Source organism: Callithrix jacchus, chromosome 1 (assembly GCF_049354715.1).
Source record: "Callithrix jacchus isolate 240 chromosome 1, calJac240_pri, whole genome shotgun sequence".
Lineage (NCBI taxonomy): Eukaryota > Metazoa > Chordata > Mammalia > Primates > Cebidae > Callithrix > Callithrix jacchus.
The window spans coordinates 47,090,532-47,109,435 of record NC_133502.1 but is presented as its reverse complement, the minus strand read 5'-3'; the positions used below and the strand labels follow the sequence as shown (position 1 = coordinate 47,109,435).

The window sequence follows — 18,904 nt, the reverse complement described above, 5'->3', positions numbered from 1 at the left end:
AACTTTCATTCTTGGGGAAATGGTATTTAATTGAACTTCATACTAAGCTGCATAATAAGAAACAGAATGTTATATCTCCTTGTTTACATAATACTTAGGAAAAAACAAAAAATTTTCAAAATATGTACAAAGATTTTTGCTCACAATGTTTTCTTAAAATTAAAATCTTTGTTTTCATATCTACTTTCTTTATATTTAATCATATATTATTAAAATATTGCTGTTGTAAAGCTTTATAAAATGCTATATTCATATTCAGCCATTTGAAGCTAGTAGTAATCATGAAAATGGAATGAGAATAGGCAGGAAATGATATGAAATTAGGCATTGTCTATGCCAGCCATGGCTGGTATAGATGTTTCTACATTACCTGGCAAAGATTATAATAATATTTATTCATATTCTATCATAATGTCTTCTATTTTCATGGATAGTTATATCAATATTTGTATAATAAAGTATTCTGCAAATAATGAATTTTTTTTTACTAAAAATAAAATTAAAATAACTAAAGTTACAATTGTAAGGAATTTTTTTATCTTAGACTTTCCATAATATAACTTCTTGTACATAATGGACGGTAAACTAATGCTACTATCTTTGGCTACATGATGCAAATATTTAATTTTACTGAGCAATTTCTATCTTTGTTTCATTTATGTTGCAATGTAAGTTAAAATATGTGAAATAATAAAAAATTCCTTTCTATAAAAATATCATTAGAGAAACATATGACATTCAACATTACAGAGATAACAATTTATGGTTTGTTTGGTAAATTCCAAATTGCCTGCACAACATTAACATTCAAAATATGTTTGATGATACTTGTCCGATGAAAAGTCTTAATATCCGTCATACCTACAGAATTAAAATGAATTATTAGAATGTTTATTAATTTCACATTCTATATTTTTAATTAATCTAAAAGCTTAACACTAGAGAAGAGATAGTATCCAGAAAAATAAGCAAGAGTTATTAATAATACAAAAACTTTTTAAGAATGCTTACTGAAACTAGATAGTTCAGATAATGAGTTTATATTAATTTTTAAAATATTATTTAAGACAACATGAATATCTGTTATAGAGCTGTTATTTATTTTCTTTAAATATTTAACTTGGGAATAATTTTAGATTTACAGAAAAGCTGCAAATATATAATGAATTTCTGTATACCTTTTATCCATTTTCTCATAGTATTATTATCTTACATAACCTGGATATATTTATCAAAACTAGGAAAACAATTTTGCTATGTTACTATCAGCTACAGTCTAATCTTTATTTGTATTTCACTAGATTTTCCCATTATAGTCCTTTTATATTCCAGGATCCATATTACTTTGAGACATCAATTATCTTTATCTCTAGTGGTCTATGAAAGATTCCTAGTCTTTCTTATTTCTCATGACTTTAATAGTTTTAAGAACTGGTTCTGTTTTTATGGAATATATTCCTCAATATAAGTTTGTTCATTGTTTTTTCTCATGCTTAGACAGCTGTAATATACTTTTGGAAATAACACACAGAGATGAAGTATCCTATTACTGTTTTTCCTTTTTTTGATTCTTTGAAATCCCATCACAAAATCAAGCTTACATTCAAAGAGTAATTAGGTAAATTATTTATACTTCTTCCATAAGAAAGATTGTCCATCTTTCCTTCACTTTTTTTTCTGTGACCCTAGTATTCATGTCAATATAAACTCATGCTTATTTGGTTAATTTTGCATTAGAATTCAATACTATGTTAATTATTTGTTGCTGAACTTATTTTTAATTTGAATGCTGGTGCTCTTAAAGTGTGGCACCTGAGTACCTTTGACAGGCTCAGTTTTGTTTGCTTGTTTGAGTAATTTCTTATTTCTGGCATGACATGACCTTCCAGTCCTATCTTATGTTTTACTGCCCTACCCTAGAAACAGTTATTTATCCAGTGGTCAACCTATTTATTCATGTATTTATTTATGTATTTTTTAAGCGAATCCATTTTGAGCTTGCTTTCTGGAAAAGCAAACATTAAATTTAACACAATCCCAGAGGCTGAAAAGTCTATAATGACATTCATTAATGTCTAATTAATTGAATTCAGTTATCTCCAAATTACCCAAAATGTATTTCCAAGCTCAGGTTAGAGACCTTGTATTAGTTTTTTGTGAACAAAGCCAATATAGCTTCCCACAGTGAATTCCTGCCGATAGAGCTATCTGATGACCTTCTTGAGTGGCTACATCTGTCTCAAGATCATGTATACTTTAGGCATATTCTATATAAAGTAATATAAAGTAAATAATTTATATTACTTTATCTTTGATTAGCCTATCTTTAAAGTGATATTGCTTCACTTTATGTCACCAGAAAGTGTATCTGTGATTGTTTGTTTTAATGGCTTATTCAACTATTAATTTTTATTTTCATTTCAATCATATAATTTAAAATTGTATTTTACATATTATTTTACTGTATTCTTTTAGTTACTTTATAAATCTTTAAATTATTTTAAACCTATTTTATTATTTTCTTTAATTTTTTCCCCAAGCATGTTGCAAGACACAATTTACTTGAAGTACTAATTAATTGCAACAGGCAATAGGTATCTGTTCCATAAAAAATGCATTGAATTAAATATACTAGGTTTCTTTATTACAAGACTTAACTGTTTTTATGACGTATGGTAGATCTCAGAATGGTTTTCCAAATGTGTCCACATCCTGCTTCCTATAAGTTGCAAATATATTCCATATACATGGTACATGGCCTTTGCTGGTGTGATGAAATTAATGCTTTTTATATGAGAGGATTATCTGTATTGTTCAGAGGATCTGAGTCAAAGAATGAGATGTCAGAATAAAAAGAGAGGTAAGGATACACAAGATCAGGAGCCAAGAAATGTGCACAACCTTTAGAGGCTAGAAAAGAAAGTAAGTTTTCTCTTTGAGTCTCCATAAAATACACAATCCTGGCAACGTATAGATTTTAGCCCAGGAAATGCATTTTAAATGTCTGACCTCCAAACCTGTGAGATAATTAATTCCTGTTGTTTTTAAAACACTTTTTTATTTTTTAAAATTAATTTATAAAACTTTGAATTTTTTGAAGTAAAAACTTGAGATTTATTCTGCAGAAGCCCATTTTCAAGAAGCTGAAGGTAAATATGGAAGGGAAAAGTTCCCTCCTCTTTTTCTTTCTCCCTCTGCTATTTTCAACAGAAGATAAAAATGCCCTGGACTTCAAAACCGATTCTTCTCCCCACAAAAAAACAAAAACAAAAAAGACCCTGAGATTCAGAATTGTTATAACATCTTAATTTATCATAAAAAAGGGAAGGAGCCAGAAAACGTGGGAGTCCCTGGGATGTGAGGAGGACCTTTAGCCTGGTATAACATCCCCCTTCTAAGCTGCTGCCCAAATGGGGCAAGTCAGGCATTATATCATTTAAAAACTTTTCATACCCAATTTTATAAGACCAAAAAGAGAAAAAATCCCTTTTCCCTAAAAAATTCCAAATATATACATCATTATATTTTTATAATGTTATAAATTTATAACATTTATATATCATATAAAAATATATTTGAGATTTAAAATGTTTTATATATTTTTATATGTTTAATATAATATAAAAATATATCTTGTTTTATAAATATTTACATATTTCTCATAAAAGTGAAATTTGCAGCCACTTAGGGTTAAACTTGATCTGGAAGAAAAGAGTGTGAAATTCTCTTTCCTTCTTTTTTGTGGTCTTGTTAATGGGTATATCCCTGCAGAGGAACCCTCCACAAGGGGAAGGCAGATAAAAGGAATCAAAGGGAGCAAAAGAAGGGGCCTTCCCATGCAATCAGCAGCCATTATGGATGTGGGCATGGTGCTAAGGAAGCCATACCCTCTGGGAATGTTCCAGATGGGATGGCATATGAAGCATTAAGTGTGCTGGAATTGGTTACAGTAGCAGTAGGAAAATCATACACTATGTTTCTGTTCTTTTCAAGTATCTGTAAGAAAAAAAAACTATCTGAGCTAGGCCTCAATCAATTTAGAAGTTTATTTTGCATGTTAGGGACATGCCTGGGAGAAATAAACAGAAAATTACAGTTACAGTCTGTGGTCTCTGCCTTTTTCTAAGGATTATTTTGAGGGCTTCGATATTTAAAGAGGAATGATGGGATGGAGTGCAAATGTGGAGTACATGGTAATCCACATGTTGCAAGCAAAAAGGAGTCTGTATGGTAAATAGTCAATTATGTATTCATCTCTTGCTCAGTAAATTGGTACTTCACATAAGGTAAGCAGAAAATCGAGTAGCTATCTTTGGAGATATTTAACTTTTTAAATGTAGCTATCTGCTTAGAAATATTATAAAAGGAAAGGCAGCTTCTTGAATGTCTCAGCTTTCAGCTGAATTTTTTTCTTTTGGCATAGTGAATTCAGATCCCAAGTTTCTATTTTTCTTTCACATATCTAAGCTATTAATGATACTACTAAAGACTTCATTTAGGGTAATGACGTTAGGTTGTTTTATATTATTTATTTTTCAATATGTTTCACCTCCAACTGTTTTTTTAATTTTGATGAAAATATATGCACTATATGTGTGGACATTAATATTCCATAGAAATATTATATAACAGATCTTTAAATGCAGATGAATACCATGAAAACAACTTATTTAGAAAAGTAGAAAGTGGGTTAATGCTACAATAATCAAATCAAGTGATTCTCTACAGACCAACTTACCCTGTTATGAGAGCTAAAATACTGAGCAACAGAAACATTGAAGGATATCTTTCACATATGTGCAGAATTTAAAATTCCATGTAATGAAGTATTAAATTTAATTTAAAAAACTAATTTTAGGTGACATGCATTATGTCAATGATATTAAGAAGACAAATTCACTTTTAAAATTAGAATAATCATGCTTTGTATTTGCAAGAAAGTAACACATTATTATCTGTAGAACTTTGAATGGGTACTTTTGTTCCAAAAAAATAGAGGCCAACATAAGCATCCTAAATACACACTCTCTTTTCCTTACATATTTTCTTTCTCAAGTATTCTGAGAGTATGCAAACAAATTTAAATATATGAAGTATAGCGAAGTCAAACCAGATATACTGAGTACTTAATGTTCATCTAGCAGTTCAAGTAAACATGTAAATGAGCATGTTTATGTTCCTGGATATAAGTAGGAAGAAAAGTAGATATATTTTACATTTTTCAAGTATAGTTATTGATTTAAAGGATGTTTAATTTTTCAGTGCTTGGAGATTTATTCAACCATGAGAGATTTGTACATATTTAACACTTTTCAGTATCTAACACATTCAGTATTGAATATTTGAAATATTAAATATGAAATTGTATATTATTTTGGCAAAAAAATGAAATATTTACTTAAAATAAGCATATCAATCTCTGATATTTAAAGCAGTTTCATCTTACCTGGTTAATAAGCTCTGAGTTGATTTCATTAAAAGGAAAATATCCTCTGTAACCTGAGGAAATTACAGAGATACTTTATTAATTTCAAGAATATAAATAAAGAAACAACTATTGCAATTCAATTATTGATCAGCATATTGCTAGGCATTTTGAGCAATACAAATTAAAAACAGATGTCTTTTGAAAAAAGAATAGTAATAATAATAATGTTGATGATGAATCATGTGAGAAAGTGACGACATTGAAAAAATCTAGCTTCGCCAAAGTATAAATGTCACCTTAATATAAAATGCTTATTTTAATTTTAGGATGAGATTGTATCTATTATTTAAATTAAAATGTCACAAGAGAGTACAATTTGTTTTTTGCATTGCTAGGTGTCCTTTTGTTATTTTATTTATACAACAAATATATGGTAAGATACTAAATGTGTATGGAACTCTGCTGTATGCTGAGAATAATATTGTGCACAAAGAAACAGGCCATGACCCTTCTCCACATGGTGCTTAAGTATATTGGATACAACAGATAGCCATCAAATAATTACTCAAATAAATATAAAATTAAAAATGGGATAAGTGGGTTGGTAGAGATACACATTTCCTAGTTAGAGAGGTCAGAAAAGATGTCCAGCAGAAAACAATGATAGTAAATGACCTCTGTGATGGGAGAGGAGAATCACTAAAGCAAATGCACACAAGAGATTTCTAGCAGGCAAAATAGCACAGATCTAGAAGGGGCACAGAATGGAGGTATGGCACATTTTCATTATGCAAAGGAAATCAGGCTACCTGGAGAATAAGGATATATGATATTAGATATGCAAAGGAGAAAGAAGTTGGTATGTGTAACACTGGGTCTCCAACTAAAGAGCAATTGACTTAACTTGATTCATTTATAATCTGGGATGTAATAATCAACAGTTTTGAAAGACTAATTGGTTATGTAGGTTACGACAATTTAGAGAGAGTGCAAAGAAGGAGAAAGAAAACCAGTTACAAGGCAACTGCAGTAGTCTGATGGATGATGGTAGCTGAGACTAGACTAATGTCAAGGAATGGAGACAAGTTGATGAGTCCCAAAGTTATACAGACAGAGGTCTGAATTTGGTGACAGATTTAATATGGGCACATGTAATATCAAGGATGACTCTCCTTATTACTTTCGGTAATAGAAAGGATGTTGGTTCCAGTTAGGAAAAAAAAAGTAAGCTTTCTACTTTATCACTCCACAGACTTCTTGGAGCTGGAGATGCTGCTAAATTTATTTATTCTTGAACAGTTTTATTTTCCTATTACTTTAGGAGAGGATAGCACTTTTCAGGGTTAGAAGACTATGGTATTCTATTTAGACATCTCAATTTGAGGTAAATTTGGGAACTCACCTAGAATCGTGAAGCATAAACTTGCATGTACAAACTTATGTTTATAAACCTGAAACTCGCTGAAGGGATTCTGAATGTCTAGAAGGGAGATAATATATTTTTGAATTTTTTTTGTACTTGGTTTATGAAAGCTAGGGAGAGAGCAGAGAAAAAATATATATAAAGTATTTGACCAATTATAATTTACTTTTACATCAAAGAATGTTCATAACAAAAACTCAATCTCATCCTGGGATTAGAAAACAATTTGATTTATGGTGTTGTGAATATATTTGTCACAAATGCATATGAATAAAGAGGTATGAAGAAGTCTTTTTTTAAATGTTAGAAAGGCTTCTGCAGAAATATAAATTAGTACCTGTATTACAATTCTGTGTCAGTTTCATTGAAATTTCAGTAAGTCTCACAATTAGATAGTTATTTGAGGAATTAGGGAAAGGCTTGTTTTCTCTAAATGAAACCTCAGTCACCAAGGAAAGGCTACTTGGCCCAAGCAGCAAGGATTTTACCAAGATTACTAGCTACAGGCAAGCTGAGAAATTACCCATTAAAACTATGAGTTTAATTCCCCTTTTAATCAGTGGCCATCAAAGAAATGACTGATATTTTCTTGCAACATTTTTCTTGTCTTCAGTAAATAACTCAACTTTTAGTTATACATGTTATCTAAAAGAATGTATCCTTTTTTGTTCATTAGTCAAATCCTGGGGGATCCCAGTTTCTTGAAAAAAAGATTATCTGCCTGCAGACTGACATTAACAAGTCTGGAGTCCCAACTACTCAGAGCAAGCAGAACCCTCTGCTGCCCTAAGTCCCACAGCTCTGTGTCCTCCTGGCAAGACATTCCACCCTTTCCTCTCTGTAATACTCAAATGCTTTCTGCTAATTCATACTGTGATCATCAAAAGACTAATGTAACCATGCCCTGCTAATTCATACTGTGATCATGAAAAGACTAATGTAACCATGCCCTTTATGATGGATAATGTCAGTCTGTTATAAACTTCACTAGAAACTTTAACTGGTTATATGCCCTTATCCAAATCTGATCACTTCTAAGTCCATAACCATACTTTAAAACATTTCCCATAGAATATTATTAGAAGCACTAGAGCAATCAGTGAAAGTGTCTATTCCCAAACTATTTTGTATTGCAGAAAGATACTAAAATAATTGCGTAATACTGGCATGACTGCGATTTTTCTGTGTGTATACAGTATGTGTGTTGTGTATGTGTGGCTGTTGATTCAACCTTCTTATTTAGTGCCAGATTAACCGATTCATATCTCATTTCCACCACATACCAATTGTGTGACCTAAACCCTCTCTGCCTCATCTGTAATCTGCAAAATGGAGATTAAAAAGTGTTTCTGCTGAGTGTGATGGTTCATGCCTATAATCCCAGCAATTTGGGAGGCTGAGGTAAGCAGATCACTCGAGCCCAGGAATTCAACACCTGCCACGGCAAATTGGTGAAACCTCATCTCTACAAAAAAGTACAAAAATTAGCCAGGCATGATAATGCATGCCTGTAGTCTCAGCTATTCGGGAGGCTGAGGTGGGAGGATAGCTTCAGCTCAAAGGTCCAGTCTACAGTGAGCTGAGATCAGGCAATTGCACACTGGCTTGGGCAACAGAGCAAGACCCTGTTCAGCCAAATTATGTCTAGTGTTCCATTATTGGAATGCTAAGCATGTGGAATTTATTTATATACTACTGCTCAAGGTCATCACCAAGGTCTGATTTCAAAAATTAAAAGAATTGCAACCTCAGGCATATTTTTTTTTAAAAAGAGAGTTTCTATTGAATGATTATCGAGAAAATTTAAGTTGTTACTTTATGGCTATATCAATCAGGAAATAAAAGTTTTTACACTGACATAAGAATGGCAAAAAAGTGGCCGGGCGCGGTGGCTCAAGCCTGTAATCCCAGCACTTTGGGAGGCCGAAGTGGGCGGATCACGAGGTCAAGAGATCGAGACCATCCTGGTCAACATGGTGAAACCCGGTCTCTACTAAAAATACAAAAAATTATCTGGGCATGGTGGCACGTGCCTGTAATCCCAGCTACTCAGGAGGCTGAGGCAGGAGAATTGCCTGAACCCAGCAGGCAAAGGTTGCGGTGAGCCGAGATCGTGCCATTGCACTCCAGCCTGGGTAAGGAGAGTGAAACTCCGTCTCAAAAAAAAAAAAAAAAAAAAAAAGAATGGCAAAAAAGTGCATATAACAAAGCAGCAATTTAAATGTATGAGAAGAATGAAGAAAATTCACAAGGGATGTCTCAGTTTTTCCAGGATTAGCAAATAGCAGCAGTGTTGCCTCTTGAAATGCAAAAGGATTTGGGGAAGTTAAAGTTGCTAACGTCTTTATAGAGAAAGTTGTATAGATTTTCTTGATAGGATCTATGAATTGGAGGCTCCAATCAGTCCAAAGTTACTATGCTGAAATGGAGCAACTGGAATAAATAATCTGTTCTTACTCTTTTCCTTCTGTTTTACATTGTGACATGCCTTCTTATTAGCTGAATTCAATTGGAATCCAAATGTTAATAGTGCCCACAGATACAATCCAAGAAGCCCAGGTTGCCAAAGGAGCATTGATATGAAGGGAATAATTGATCTGAAGGGGTTATGTGGTAACTGGTATAAAAGGACTGAGAATCATGTTTTTATATATAAAGTAAGCAATTGTATGTGTTAGCTAATTGTTTGCAACTGCCTACACCAAAATTATAGACTTTTGTAATTGCTGTAATTCTTTGCTCTACCTCTATCTGTATGTACAGAAACTTTCAGGGAACACATGTTTTTTTTATAGCATTACTAGCTTTGATAATAGTATGGATTTCAAGTGAAATAATTTTCCTATAGCTGCTACTAATTTAAAAATAATCAACAAAAATGATGTAGGGTTTCATGTATAAGAAAATCTAAACATTTCCAATTTAAAGAAAATGAGAATTTATTGAATTTTCATTTGTCCCTTCACAGGTCATTAAAATATTTAGTATTTATACATGTATAGAGAAAAACAAAATAAAATCAAAGTATAAATATACAATTTTATCAACTATCATTTTATGATAGTATTTTTAATTTAGAGTCATTGTTTAGCTATAAATACATTTCAGATAATGGAAAAGGAATAAACAATCATTTCTGAAAGTGGATTCATTTCTAGGAACTGACATAATACAAAATGGTAATTGTACTTATATTGTTTTATTCAGAATATGACAATTAACTATGTTTTCATAACTGATTTAGATAATTTGAATTCTTAATGACATATTTTAATATCGAGATTAGCAATTTAATATAATTAGTATTAAATTACTTCTAATTTTCACAATTTATGGATTGAAAATATAATAGCACAGAGAGCTATATTAGGTTCTCAAGTGAAACATCCAGCCCTAACTTTGAAATTGCCATTAGGATATATTTTAGTTTAAAATTTTTTGAAGGAAGCTTAAACTTTCTTTTTTATTTTCACTTTATTTGAGGGTATGCAAATGCATCCTATATAAGTATATGAACACAGTATATAATTATCTTATATACATTTGAGAAATATCAGACCACAGGTGACACTTGCATCCATTGGAAGCATAGTAAAATAAAACATGAACTTACAGTACAGAAATATCTGTACCTTTACAGATTAGGTAATAAAGGAGAAACACATAAATTATATTGAAATAGTTGGACTATTTATGTATAGAAAGCCAAACAACGAAACACAATGAGAAAGTATTGTTAGATTGCCAAGAAATGAAGGTAGTTCATAACTAATGGTATGATAAAATATATTTTAAAATCCTAATAGTGTGAATAAAAATGATAAAGAGGGTTTGCTGGATTTTAAAACATGGAGATTGTTAACAACATTGACAGAATTTCAGTGGATTGGTGCGTACAATCTAGTTTCTATTATGAAGTGATTTGGATTTTTGACAAAATTAAACAGTTCAGGAAATTGTAATAAAGTATTAAAAATGTAGCTATGCAGAAATATGGAGCTAAGGTTTAGGGGAATTTTGCTTTGCTTTGTTTTAATTGGAAATACCACCCATATCATTATACTGATGAAAATTATACAATAGAAAAGGAGAAACATATAAAATAAAGCATAGAAAACTAACAGAACAAAGTCACTCTAAAGTCAGAAAGGGAAAATTTCTAAGCATAGTGGTAGGTGTTAGCCTTTGTTAGTGAAAAATACATTTTCTCTTGGAATAGGGAAGGGAAACATAGAAGGAAAGTCAGTGGGTCCTTAAGCTCATTGGGAACAAGGTAAGAATGGCATGTTAATTCTAACTTTCTAAAAATGAATTATACATTTAAAACACCTCAGAAGTAAAATTGTAGAGATTTAAGGAGGTTGGGGGTAGTATAAAATTACCTTTTTCAGATGTAAAATAGCCTATTTTTAATTGATTGAGGACAAATGTTTGCCAACTTACTGCCCTGTGATCATGTATTTCTAACCAAACCAGTCTGCTTTATGTGGGTGTATTCAATAACTTAACAATAATTAAGTCCTTGTATAAAAGACCTAAGAAGATAGCAGAAGAGGTAATTTGTTAAGATTTTTTGGTAAAATTACAAAGGAAAAACAAGTAGTGGAAGATATTTACAAACTAATGGCTAGAATTATAGTGGCTTGTGGGTGCTAGACTGGACTAGAAATGTGTCTACGGATAAGAGACATAGTGGGTCAGCAGAGAGATTAATATGGTTGAAAAAGTGTACCCATCGGTTCCTTTAAGTGGAAAAATTTTAGGTTGTTGAAATATGATATTAAACATTTTAGTGATATTCAAGGGAAGACAAGGGTCAAGCTATGCTCATGAGACTTGTGACTCAATATCAAAGGCACTGGCTACTGTGAAAGAAATTCAAGATCTTTTGTGTGATTATATCAGAAAGTCTCTAAAATCCATTCCTAATAATGATTCTATATGATTGCTTTCCTAGTTTGTCAATTTCTTTTTTGATAGAATGACAAATTGTTCTAAATTATTCACCTCTTCCCTTTGTCACATGACTTTGCAGTTAGTAGAATTTCACTTGCCTTTGTACTTTACCACTTGACTTTTTAAATTAATAAGTAATAATATTATTAAGTCTTAAACCAGCAGAGACTTTAAATGTTCATGCACATTTTGGATTGCCCTCTTTTGTGCACTTGTGACTTTTTTATGAAAAGAATGTGCTCAGGTAGTCGCTTCTCCAAGGAAAGTAAAACACACCTGGAGAAGACCAGAGCTCAACCAGTATCTTGGAGTCAAGCTCAACTAGTCAAGCTTAGTAGAGCCAAACAGCCTATTTACAAGTCCTTGAGTGAGAAAAACAATGACTTGTAAGTAAGCTAGTTAGATTCCTGTTATGCAGCAAATTGTGACATACTCTTCCTTGGGATTAAGATGCATGTAAGCAGAAGCTAGTAATGGCAATATGTTGCTTAGAAAAATAATTTTTCACTCCAATATTTTTTGTGTCACAATTGGTTACACATCACTGCAATTTCATTTTTTTTCTAATAAGGAAGAATGAATCTTTATTAGGTCAAAATTTTATAGCTAGAAGAGACCTTATAATTTAAATAAACGCAAAAGTGTCATGACTCTGATATAGTAAATCAAGTAGCCCAAAGTCATACTCTTACTTTAGGATATTTTGTGGTAGGAATCAATACCATGAATGGAATTTATTTTTTTTCTTTATTGAAAAAAAATCTCATTTTTCTTATCTCAAATTTTTTGTTGATTTCAAGGATAAAAATTTACCTCTTTTTATTTCAGTATATGTATTTTTTAAAATAAAAGTTATAATTCATGTAACTTCTGTCAAATGATCTATCTCTTAGATAAAAAATATCCTATGAAATATCTCTAACAAAATAATATCCTTTGTATACTTCAAAGGCCAGGTAGAAATAGTCTTACCAACAACAATAGTTAATTGAAATGGAAACATTAGTATTAAATTTAAAAACCTATAGGTTCTTGGAAATCATGACAATTTTACCATAGGATAATTGAAATAAATAAGAGTTAAGTTTCTATGGCATGTCTCTGGCCACAAAAAAAATAATAATAATGAATCCTTTTTCTTTAGACCTAAATGCTTCTAATGTTAAGCACTGAAATCAGTGTGAGCTGTACATACATTATTTAAAGGTTTGTAAAACAAGTAAGATAATTATTTGCCTAGTTACTCCAGTTCAGGGTCGTGGGTGGCCTGTCTTGGCAGCTCAGGGGTAAGGTGGGAATCAGCCCTGTGCTGGACACCATCTCATGGCAGAGTGCACTCACATACACACTGACACTCAGACTGGGGCCAATTAGATGAACAGTTCACCCAACATTCACTGTCTAGGGTGGTTGGAGGAGACCAGAGTACCCACAGAAAACCCACTCAGACATGGGGAAAACAGGCAAATTTCAAAAAGACAGTGGCCTCAGCCGAGAATGGATTTTTTTTCCTCATCAGTGTTGTAATGAAATGTCATTGAAGGAAACAGTTATCTGAGGATCTGCTATATATCTAAACTTCAAGCTCATAAAATTTTCTAGTAATAAGGATAGTCTAAAATAACTGAGAAATGGAGCACTTTAATACCCTACCTGAGTCCCTAATATGAGCTTTACTTTTGCATCCTGTTATTGATATTATCCATCATAAAAAAAATAAAAAAGGACACAATCTCAGACCAAAATTTGATTGCTATAAAGGTGGAAGGCAGAAGCATTTAGGTTGAGGGCTGATGCTACATCAGCAAAGCTCTCATACCTATTGAGGAATGGCCTCCAAGGACCAGATTCTTATTTAAAGGTTAATTTTTTAAAAGTTTCTAATAAATAAAATTCTGAAATTGATACTATTAAGACGGTCACCAAAACTGTAATGAAATAACTTCTAAATGTATTATGGTAACTATATTTCTAGAACTAATCCAAATAGCTGGTGGCTGTTAATCTTAAGGTAATTCTTGAGATTTTGTAAAGCTCACTGACTGTAATGGACTATTAATTTTCTCCTATAAAGTTCTCCTTAAGTCCCTGGTCTTGGGAATTCCATGCAGTTCTTGGACAAAGAGATCCTCTCTCCCAAGTACAATCAGGATCACTCAGATTTGCAATCCAAGGATTCCACTCCATTGCCAATGAAGCATCTGTGTTCTTGTCTCTGATGTTACATAGACTGGCTTAGTGTATATTTTTTAGCACTTGTCAATTATTTTTAAAGTTAAGTATGACTTTTTTATTATTATTATTTTCCTTCACCATTGTATATTTGGTTTGTTTAGTTTGGAAGATAAGGATCAAGAGAAAGTACATCAGAGACTGAATGAGAAGTTTCCACTTAACATCCTGAAATGTAGGGAATACTAGTTCTTGACCTATTGAAGGAATGTATTCTCTTCCCAGCTCCACAAGGGGACAAAATTTCCCAGGGTAAGAACTTCCCAGCGCCATGCCACCTCCTCTCCATCTGGAGTCTTACGGGTCTTTGTTTAAATGTTCACATTTTTATCATGTTTTCTTTTCCTTTCTAAAGAAATAAAATTACTTACCTAGGAACTATATGTAAGGAAAGACAAGTTCAATGAGAATCCCCAATGTCTTCTTGTCACCTGTAACTTGATAAATGATTTTCAACTACTTAAGAATTTCTATAAATTTTAAAATAAAATAATAAAAAGGAATTATCTCTAACAAAAAAAAAAAATGTTCACCGGCATGGGAAAATAAAGTCAATCACTCCAACAGAAGCTTAAAGGAACTCCTTTGATAGGTCAATGGGCTTGGAGAATGAGGGAATTCCTCCCACGTTAAAAGTCCCCTTCTTCCACACCCCTTCAGATTCCACACTTGGGTCCCCTTCCACAATCTTTGCTTTCTCTCTCTCTCATCTTTTTCTTTCTGCTTTTTCTCTTTCTCTGCCTAAATAAATCACTTTCTGCAAAAACTCTTAGCGGTCCAATATTTACTTGCTAGCACACTGCGCCTGGCGTGGTCCCCTCTCCCATTCTTGGGTGAGTAAGGGACCAAAAGCTTGGAAGAACAGCCCACTAGGGAGCAAGCTGAGTGCTCCACTGCACCCTGAAACCCAGAAACAATATGTTGTGCCAAGCTCCTATTAACCTCAACAGGGAAGGTACCAGACTCAAGAGGCCAAAGAAGAGACCTAAAGACAACTAATGTGACAAGGGGGTTTTACTAGAGGCTTACATACAGAGGAGAGAGTCCAGTGGCCACTAGCTAGACAGGAGAACTTCCTTACATACAGAAATGGTCCAGTGGCTAGATAATATATCTACCTTCCTAGAGTTCAATAGAATTGAGCTGGGCAACATAATTGCATGAGCCAGTGGTAGCAGGCTAGGCTGTGAAACCACAACTACTTGCAAACAGCATGCAGTTTATATAGCATTTCACTTAACACCCTACCCTTAATAACCATCACCTGGCAACATTTAACCCATCACTCAGAGCCTCCAGCCCTGGTATGGCCCATGTTCCACTGGACAGAACAGGAGACACAGATGTTCCTCATAGACAAGGTAATAAATCTCCTGATTGGCTATGCCTAGATTCTCTAGCTCATAACACATATTCAGGTGTGTGTGTCATACAGGGTCATTCTCAGGATATGATTAAGTCATTGCTCTCAGGTACATTTATCCTATAACATTGCTTTGAATTACATAGCGCTTGAATTTTTCTTGCACCCCATACATATTGCTATGAAAGAGAATGCCTGATTAATGGTTAAATCATTATTTACAGGCTGGATTCTTGTATAGTATAAGTGTCCTAAAGACAAAGTCTATATTCTCATCTTGTATTTCAGTCAATACAAATTTGGCATAAAAGGAACTTATAAATATCTGTCATATTATTGAACAAATGTCTATATTTCATAAAGCAAAGTGTTTGCCTCCTCCAAATAAGACAAATATATACAGATATAGAAATAACCTATCGAAATTAATTTCATTGCATTTGTAACAGAAGTTATGCATTTGCACTGATATAAGTGCTAGTCTAATAAAACTAATTCTTCTATAGCGTTATATATATAGAATGTGTGGTAATTTAAGATAAAATTATTAAATATGTAGCTATTTATATTCAGTGGATTAATTCCAATGTTGTAGCTCACCTAAATTTACTAGCTTGTAGTACTTATTTTAAGAATTAAATATTCTAGGGAACTTGTTTAGTAGAATATAAGTAAGTTTTTACTAAATATTAATTACTTTCTTTTCCAATTTTAAGAAAGTTGAAAAATTTTGAGGTATACATTTGCAAGAAAAATTAAATGAATACAGTGAAAATATGACTCAAAAACCTTTATTATTTTTGTAGTAGTCCTTATTTTAAATTTAGGGGGAAAAAAATAACCCTTTGCTGCTAACTTTGAAGCCTGTTTGCAACAAATTATATCCTCTGGCAGTAATAAGATTTTAACTAGTTGCAACCCATGTCACAGCTCTATTGCTTCTATTATTATGTCTTCATATAAACATAGTATCTTTACTCATTTTTCAGTGTGAAGGTATTAGCTATAAAATACATATGTGAAGTTGATACAGATTTATTAAAAACACCACATTATTGTTAGGCAAATCCAGGGGATAACTGTATTATCTGTTGGCATATTATATGTAGGCACTTTTGATGCTGAATTCTTTTGTTCTGATTTGACAACTGTAGTGCATTAAATTTGATATACATGCTGATAAAATAGAAAACTAAGTATATTAAATCTTTTATGGAACAATCCAAGAGCTGCATAAACAAAAATGTAAAATATTACATTTAAAAGCACTAATTACAAACTGATTCTATGTTCTGACAAAACAAATGCAAGGATGAAATAGTCATGTCAACACACAAATCCTCTAAATAAATAAAACATTCCATTGGAAAAGTTCTTTAAAATACGTAAATTTTCAAATTAGTAAAATTCTATTATATAATAACCAAGTAGAAATATTACTGCAATATAAGGGTTTTAAAAACATTTATTGTTTAAAAAAATGACTTATCTCATGAAATTAAGGCTACTATAGCTTCATACCATACTTCAAGACATATGTATTGAACCATTACTATGGGAAATGATTGTCCTAAATATTGTAGATATTTTATTATATTCCCTTCATTTTCATGTTAAGAGACTCTATTATGCCCAAATCAGAAAGTTTTTGTATGAATATTCTTAAACAATGTTAAATGAAGATATTTAAATACACATAAGTAACAGTAAATCACTTACATATGAAACTGTTGCCATATGTATTAGCTCAAGAATATGTTGCAGCTTACTTAAATTTATTGATATACTAATTTTTTTAATGGAAACATTCAAGTGATATTGTAATATTGGAGTCAGGGTTTCAGGGTGCCCTCAGCTCCCATGAGAGGACATTTCTCTGGGTTCTTGGTCTCCTGCCCTCTCAAGAATGAGAGAGGGGACCATGGCACAGTATGCAGTAAATGCTAGACTCAAAAGTTTTTATAGAAAGTGATTTATTTAAAGAGAGAGAAAAACAGGAGAAGGAGGGAGAAAGAAACAGCTAACTCTCACACTGAGTGAGAGAATTCTGCTTTCCAGGAGAGGAAAGCAGCTTCGACAAGAGTGTTAGGGAATAGAGAGTGATGGAGTTTAGTAGGAGAAGACAGACTTCCATGAGAGTGTGTGGAAGGGGACTCCAGAGGGAAAATCCAGGACAGAGAAAAGCAGCTTCCATGAAGGGAGTGTTCATGGAAGGGGGTCCAATGTGGAATCTGAAGGGGTTGGAAGAAGGGGACTTTTAACCTGGGAGGAACCCCCACCTCTCTAAGACCCCAGGCCAATGAAAGGAGTTCCTTAGAACTTCTACTGGAGTGACTCTTAGTTTCTTCCCATGCCTGTGAAATTCAAACATAAACAGTTAAATCTCCCAGATGGAGAGAGATGGGAGGGGGGCATGGAGATGGAAAATTCTTGCCCTTAAAACTACACCCCCTTGTGAACCCTGGAAAGAAGACACCTTCTCTCAATATCATTAACTAATATATAATATTATAAAAACAAGAAATTAAGTAAACTTTTAAATTGTTACATATATTTATATATCAACAAAGCTCAGTACACTTCTTAAATAAAATATTTGTATTTTCTTTGTCATCTATTAAACTAATAAAACTTCCTAAAAATCTCAATACCAGATCTATTCTTATGTTAAATTATTTAATGTTTCATGGCCTTCAAAACCAGTGTGACTTAATAACCTGTTGTATTTAAGAATCAAAGTTGGGGGTTGAGCAAGATGGCCGAATAGGAACAGATCTGGAGTGCAGCTCCCAGTGAGCTATGCAGTGGGTGAGTGATCTCTGCATTTCCAAAGGAGGTAGAAGGTGCATCTCAATGGGACTGGTTGCACAGTGGGTGTAGCCCAAGAAGGGTGAGCCAAGGCAGGGTAGGGTGCTGCCTCACCCAGGAAGTATAATCCCTGGAGGAACCCCTACCTACCCAACAGAGACCACTGGGGGTTTTCCATCCACTCCAGCATTGCAGTTCACACACTGTGCTTTTCCCACAGTTTCTACCACCCACAGACCAGGAGACTCCCAGGTGGAAAAGCAACATGAGTTTCTAGCATGGCTGTTTCAGCTGGCACCAGAGGTTTCCACACAAAAACGCACACAAATCTAGGTGGCCATTTCAACTGGCACCTGGGACACCCGGGAGACAGAGCTGCCCATTCAACTGAAAAAGAGGGGGCTGAAAGCAGGGTGCCAGGTGATCTGGCTCAGTGGGTTCCACCCCACAAAGACCAGCAATCTGAAATGCTCTGACTTGAAAGTTTTGCAGCAAGTGCAGCTGGACCCAAGACAGTCAAGCTCTGGTGGGGGAAGGGCATCTGCCATTACCAAGGCAGTACACTACTACCAAGGCAGTTCAGCATTACCAAGACGGTCCGCCAATACTGAGGAGTCTGCCATTACTGAGGCAGTCTGCCATTACCAAGGTAGTCCGCTATTATTGTCCATGCATAAAAAACAAACAAACAAAA

General features: G+C 33.3%; 1 long non-coding RNA gene across 2 annotated transcripts in view; it reads right to left on the bottom strand.

The window, feature by feature from the left end:
• Positions 1-773: 773 nt before the first annotated feature.
• Positions 774-18,904, bottom strand: part of LOC118152971 (uncharacterized) — a 281,809-nt gene continuing 263,678 nt past the window's right edge. For both annotated transcript variants that reach the window (XR_004742062.2, XR_004742065.3), the window contains 2 exons: positions 5,447-5,499; positions 774-861 (listed from right to left, as the gene is read on the bottom strand). This is a non-coding gene — a long non-coding RNA (uncharacterized LOC118152971). The remainder of the gene's footprint in view (positions 862-5,446; positions 5,500-18,904) is intronic.